Consider the following 6,483-nt stretch of genomic DNA (forward strand, 5'->3'; position numbering starts at 1 on the left):
AAAAAAAACGAAACTGTCCAGATGACCTGACTGAAAATTGTTGGATTGTATACCTGGATTATTGAGCATGGACTTTGTTGGTCATGGTTAAAGATTTGGGCTTTGTCCTGATTGTCCTTGTTCCTTCTTGCTGCAGGTTTGACTCTGACTCTGCAGCCCTGTTTACTGAACAGCTCAAACGCAGCAATGCACTGAGCAAAGATATTTCGTGTAACTGGCTGGTGATTTTTTATGTGTAGGTCTGTCTATCAAGCACAGCTCCAAGCTCAGTGCTGGTCCTGAAAGGTCAACACACATTTCCTGCCCCACAGTAAACCTATGTTAATGATAGTGCTGACTTTAGGTGAGATTTGGCAGTCAGTTGAGGTATAAAAATAGAAGTGAGGGTGCATACAGAAGATCCTGTGTGGGCTTTTTGCTTTGTATTGTGACTTTAGCATTGTTTTCCAAAATTATCCCAGTCTTAAACCACACACACTTTAATCTTAGCATTAATTTGTTATCTTGAACAGTCTCCAACTGGGTGAGAAGGATCATTCACATGTGCTTTTCTTATGAGTGTTAGCAATACAGGTTGACAGCAACATCGTTCCTCATAAACCCTTTAATTACATTTACATCCACTCCATCCAGTCCAACAGAGTAAAAGCACTCCAACCATTTAAGAAGTGACCCAAAACACTGAAGTCTCCCAACACTCTTTCTCCTCTGTGCACCCCAAAGCAGCAAAGCCAATGGTCAGTAAGGTTGTCCTTGCTCCATCAAAAATGTGGTCTTGGATGTCACAAAAAAGGTTAAATCGTGTCGTCTGGACAGTTTCATTTTGGGAGAAACGTTTCGTCTTTCATCCAAAAGACTTCATCAGTCTGAGGCCTATCTTAAAAAGAACACCTCCTTGACCTGCTGTGGAATTCCCAGAGACGGTCTCTTGAATAGTTTGTTTGCTTCTGTTTACCCACCTTCTTCTGGCCAACATAATTTTAAACTTTATCTCAGTTTATGAAATAAATTGTGCAGTTTTATGCTAACAGAAACATCGCAACACCCATATTGTGCCACTAGATCAAAATAATATCCTCATTGTTAATGTCAAAATGCAGAGATATAACATGCTATTGTAGGCTAAAGATTCTCCAAATCATAATTTGTTTTTCTTTCACTTTGTTTATAATTTCCTCTCAGTTGTTCATCATTTCAGCACACAATCAAGTGTGGGATCAGAATAAAGCGATACAGACAAACAAAATGGTAAAACGTGTTTACATTGTTGTGGTTTCTAGGGCACATAAATGCAACATGTTCCTGTTTTTAGTATTTTATGTCGCTATAATGTAGCTATTTTTGTTTTATTTTTTATAAAATTTCTTCTATTAACTTTTCATTTTATATGTTTTATATGAATGTCTATTGTTGTCTGCACCTCATCTCTGTCCTTTGTTTGAAACAGATCTCTATTGTAATGACATGATCTGGTATTAAATGTTGTTGAACCCACGTGCAGGCAGAGACAGGAGGACTCCAGAGTAAAGAATAATAGTGATTTATTTTACAAAAACAAAACAAAATGCTGACGGGGCAGCAAAACTCACATTTATAAAAGAGGAGGTCAGACCAGACCATGGACACCGTGAGAAGGGTATGATAATCCCCAGATACCAAGGCAGTGAAAAGACAAAAGCTTTATAGTGACACTAATGAGGAGAGAGGAGAAACACCTGGGATGATTGTGCAGATGAGGAAAAGCACAGAGAGGTGCAGACAGACAGGACCGGCAATTGTCTCATAACCCTACTCTCTAGGGTGGCAACTGACACCCCCAAAACGAGACCCCACACAACTTGGACGGAGAGCACAAAACAAGAAACAGCAGGGGTGAAGAAAGAACAAAGAAAGACCAGCAGGTAGGAAACTGGGAAGAACAACAAAAAAAGGAGGGACGTCCAAGCCCAGTAGTTCAGATGGATGGCCAGGGGACCATCCAACGTGAGGCAGGTGTCCAGGCGGATGGCTGGGAGACCATCCAGAGTAGGGTAGGAGCTCAGGCGGTCGGTCAGGACACTGTCCATTGTTTCTCAGAGGTGATGTCTGCCTGGATTCTCCCCAACTCAAGCCAAAGAGAGGCGAGGAGGCCGATGACCCTGCAGAGGGTGAAGAGACTGGTGGAGCAGCAGCTGGTGTAAAGACCCCAGGAGCAGCCGCTGGCATAGAAACCTCAGAGTCCTTAACAGGTGTGGAAACCAGTGAGTCTGATGCTGGTGTGGAAACCAGCCAGTCAGATGCTGATTTTAAAACCAGCAAGAAGCCTACATCTCCAACACCCTCGGAGAGGCTTGGAGGAAACAAGTAGTGGTCTTTGACACCTACTGAGACGTAGGAGTGTGGGTTGTTGTCCCCGATGCCTACTGACACCCTGGAGTGTGCATTGTCATGGCCATGGCTGTTTAGTTTCCCTGATGTAGGAATGTCTGTGTTGTATGTGTGGTCAACCCAGTTGTAACGAGAACCCAGAACGACACAAGACTGAGATACAAAAAGTGATATTTATTTACAGTGAGTTTAAGCTTATATACAATATATACAGGGGCCTGGAACTGGAACTCCTGGAAGAGGGAAATAGTTTGTTCAGGCTCAGACCAGGTAAGTGACGAGGAAAACAGTTTTGATTTGTTGTCTTCTGTCTTACAGTTTTGTTGGTACTGGAGTGAGTTCAGGAGTCCCAAGAAGTATGAGTTCCAGCCACAGGTTCTGTTATGGTCCAAGATCCAAAAGTCAAGGTTTCCGTGAGACCCGACAGGATGTCGAGAGGACAAGGCAAGACTGGTTCGTCCAAAACGAGGAACTGCTGACATAGAAAAACAAGGTAAGTTATCATAAACACTGGAGAGCATAAAAGGCTGAGAGCACTAGTACCGAGAGGGAATCAATGCTCCAGCATCGAGTAGTCTTGACTGCAGCCTTAAGTAGGAGTCGATGCTCATCAGGGAGATGACCGCCAGGTGTAGGTCGTTAGCGGCCATCTTGGAAGCTGCAGCAGAGCTACTCTCACAGTCTGATGGTCCTCCTTTATCATGTGAACAGCTAGTTCTCGATGTCAACAACAAACTGGTTGATCCACTATGAGAAGTGTCTATTTGTAAGACTGAGTTTATTGCAGCTCCTCAGACTGACAAAAGTCTTTTGGATAAAAGATGAAACATTTCAACAACTTTTTTAAATGTGTCTAGAGGACCTTCTTAACTTTGTTAGATTTTTCTACCTGGATTATTAAGCATGTATATTATTATTTCTTTTCTATTCCTTTTTTCTCCATTTTTTTTCTATTCCCCATCAAGGATGTGTGCTGAACCCCCTCCTGTTTACTCTGCTCATGTATGATTGTGCAGCTACCCATCCAGGCTGTCCTATTGTAAAGTTTGCAGATGATCCAGCGGTGGTGGGATGCATCACAAACAATGATGAGTCCAGCTACAGGCAAGAGGTGGAACACCTGGAGAGTTGATGCAAGGAGAATAACCTTCACATCAATGTGAAGAAGACAAAGGAGATGATTGTGGACTTCAGAAGGAGCAAAAACATCTACACCCCCCTGAACATAAGAGGATCTGCGGTGGAAGTGGTCTCCAGCTACAAGTACTTGGGTGTACACATGAATGACAACCTCAGCTGGAGCAACAACACCACCAGCCTGATCAAGAAAGCTCATCAGAGACTCTACTTCCTCCGACGGCTGAGGCGAGCTGGTCTGGGAAGCTCAGTCCTCACCTCCTTCTACAGGTGTGCAGTGGAGAGCATCCTGTGCTCCAGCATCAACGTGTGGCATGGAGGCTGCACAGCTGCAGAAAGAAAAGCTTTGCAGAGAGTAGTGAAGGCTGCACAGAAGTCTGTCGGAGTCAGCCTCCCCACCATCACAGACATCTACACCTCCAGATGCAGGAAGAAGGCGACCTGCATCATGAAAGACCCCACTCATTCAGCACACACACTTTTTGTCCCACTCCCCTCAGGAAGGAGGTTGAGGAGCATTAAGTGTAGAACCACTAGACTGAGGAACAGCTTCTACCCTGAGGCTGTTAGACTCATGAATCTCTAACCAGAATAATCACTGTGAAAAATCACATCATGTTGCTGCTGATCTGTTTCAATGTTGATGTGTTCATGCGTGCTCATCTGCTCACACGGACTCATGTTCAGGTTTGTGCTGATGTTCGACATGATGTTATTATGCTATTAGTGCTTAGTGTATATTTAGTTGATGTTTTTCTTAGTTAATATCTTGGATGTTATCATTGTTTTTCTTTTACATTTTATTGTTGGATGTAACTGGGACCCTGTGTACATAATTTCCTTCGCACCACATGGACCACATGTAAATGGTAAATGGACTGTACTTATATAGCACCTTTCTATCTGATCAAGACACTCAAAGCTCTTTACACTACAATATGTGCCCTCATTTACCCTGATGGTCTGTTTTAATGTTGCTGCTGATCTGTTTCATGTCGCTGTGCTCATGCATGTTCATCTTTCGGCGTAATGTTTTTATGCTGTTAGTGCGTAGTGTATTTTTAGTTGATGTTTTCCTTAAGTCATATCTTAGCTCTTATTACTGTTTTCTTTTACATTTTATTGTTGGATGTAACTGGGACCCTGTGTACATAATTTTGTTCATCACATGTACCGCATGTGGTGCGAACAACAATAAAGAATCTCTGACTCTGACTTTTTTATGTTTGGGGGCCTTTGCCCACCTATGCTTTGTACACTTTGACTGCACTAATCTAATGTGCACTGTTTACACCGTCACTGACAGGGTGAGATCCAATGGAAAAATACTTCCTGCTCCTGCTTTATAAAACAGATTGAGTATAATCTTTACAGAGCAGTGCAACCCCACCCATGCACACACGCACTCTCGTGATCTGCTTTACTATCAAAAAGAGTCATGTTCCAAAGATCAAATTGTTCCCCTCCTTCTGTTGGCCTCTCAGACCACTAGGCCCATGAGTTTGCTCGTCTAGAAATTTGCAGATTGCCTCTCAGAGTGTCCGTCATCCCTTTAAATGTTGGCCTTTGGTCCAACAAAGCTGAAAGTCACACATATCATGACTGTTTTATAGACTACTATGATGTTCCATTGAAAATATAACATCACACGTACTGTGAGCTCTGTTGACATCAGACGCTGCAGCACTGTTGGAAGCCTCTAATTTCAAAACTAAGAAAATATATACAAGGACAAAAAAGTGGTGGAACATAGCAAACATACTGTTTTGTGAACTGGTCTCCTACGGCACAGTCCTTGTGAATCTGACCAGTGTCAGCAGTGTGAGTCACCCAGGTTTCCCCTTCACGGGTCACATTCAGCTTTGAAACTGAGCAGAAGGAAAACTTTTAGTTATCTGTCTGAGTGCTTTCTCCTCTCCGTCTCTTTGTTCTGATCCTTTATCTTCACCCTGCTGTGTAGTCATTTAGCTCTGATAAATGCTCTCTGCCAGCCGCCACCCTTTCCATTGTGGGTCACATCTGGCAACAAGACGGCTTATATTTGAACTCATGGCCCAATATGCCCTACATCTGCATACCCAGTGTATTCAGTAAAACGTCTCCAATTGTGAAACTAATGGCTTCTTTATGCTGATTATTCCTTTTCCTTGCACGGGCGCAGCGTCAGTGTCCTCTCAACAAGACTAGCAGCTCTCCAATTTCAGCTCTGCTGAGCGACTCAAATGAAAACGTACCTCGGCAATTTCTTCTACTTCACTTGAGCACCTTTCAGCTCATCCACTAACTGGGTGTCAGACGACAGGTTGTAAAAATCACTTCTGTCCACAGGCACATTCAATCTGGCATGGTGGAGCACAAAGCTATCCTTTTCAACACTTTTCTGTTAATTCTGGTAGTTATTGTCTGTTTATGACTGGAAACATGTGTATCAGTGCATAGACGTTTGAATATTTCCCACTATTTTCTGTGGGAGGTTATCTGCTCTGTTGTGATAGATGAAGCTTTTCCTTAGTTTACATATTTCCCAGGAGACATTGATAAGTTGGTCTGTTTTCGAGGCCAACCGGGGGAGTCAGATTCAGATAATCCATAATTGTTGATTTTTCAGGCAGACTATTTTTCTTGTCAGCCTTGAGTCTGTACTGGTACTTCCAAGATCTGAAATGGCCAGATTAGGGTGCATTCTACTGGTCCGTGCTTACGAGCCCCTCCAAGGTCGTCCCAACATGCTGGCGAGTCCCAAAACCGCAGGTGGCCTGTGATTCTCAAATCACTTCCATCTTACGGTTTAGCTCGTAAATCAGCTGATTTTGAGTCCTCAAAGCACAAAACAAACCTTCACATAGGCAGCAGCCTGACCAGGCCAGATTAGATGCAGACGTCTTTTTTGTAGAGTCAGAGAGTCAGATAGATAAGGTTGATAAACCAGGAACCAGCCAATTCCAAAAACAGGAAACCTGTTATCATAAATCCAGTTAT

This window comes from Nematolebias whitei, chromosome 19 (assembly GCF_014905685.2).
Source record: "Nematolebias whitei isolate Nwh7 chromosome 19, NemWhi1, whole genome shotgun sequence".
Lineage (NCBI taxonomy): Eukaryota > Metazoa > Chordata > Actinopteri > Cyprinodontiformes > Rivulidae > Nematolebias > Nematolebias whitei.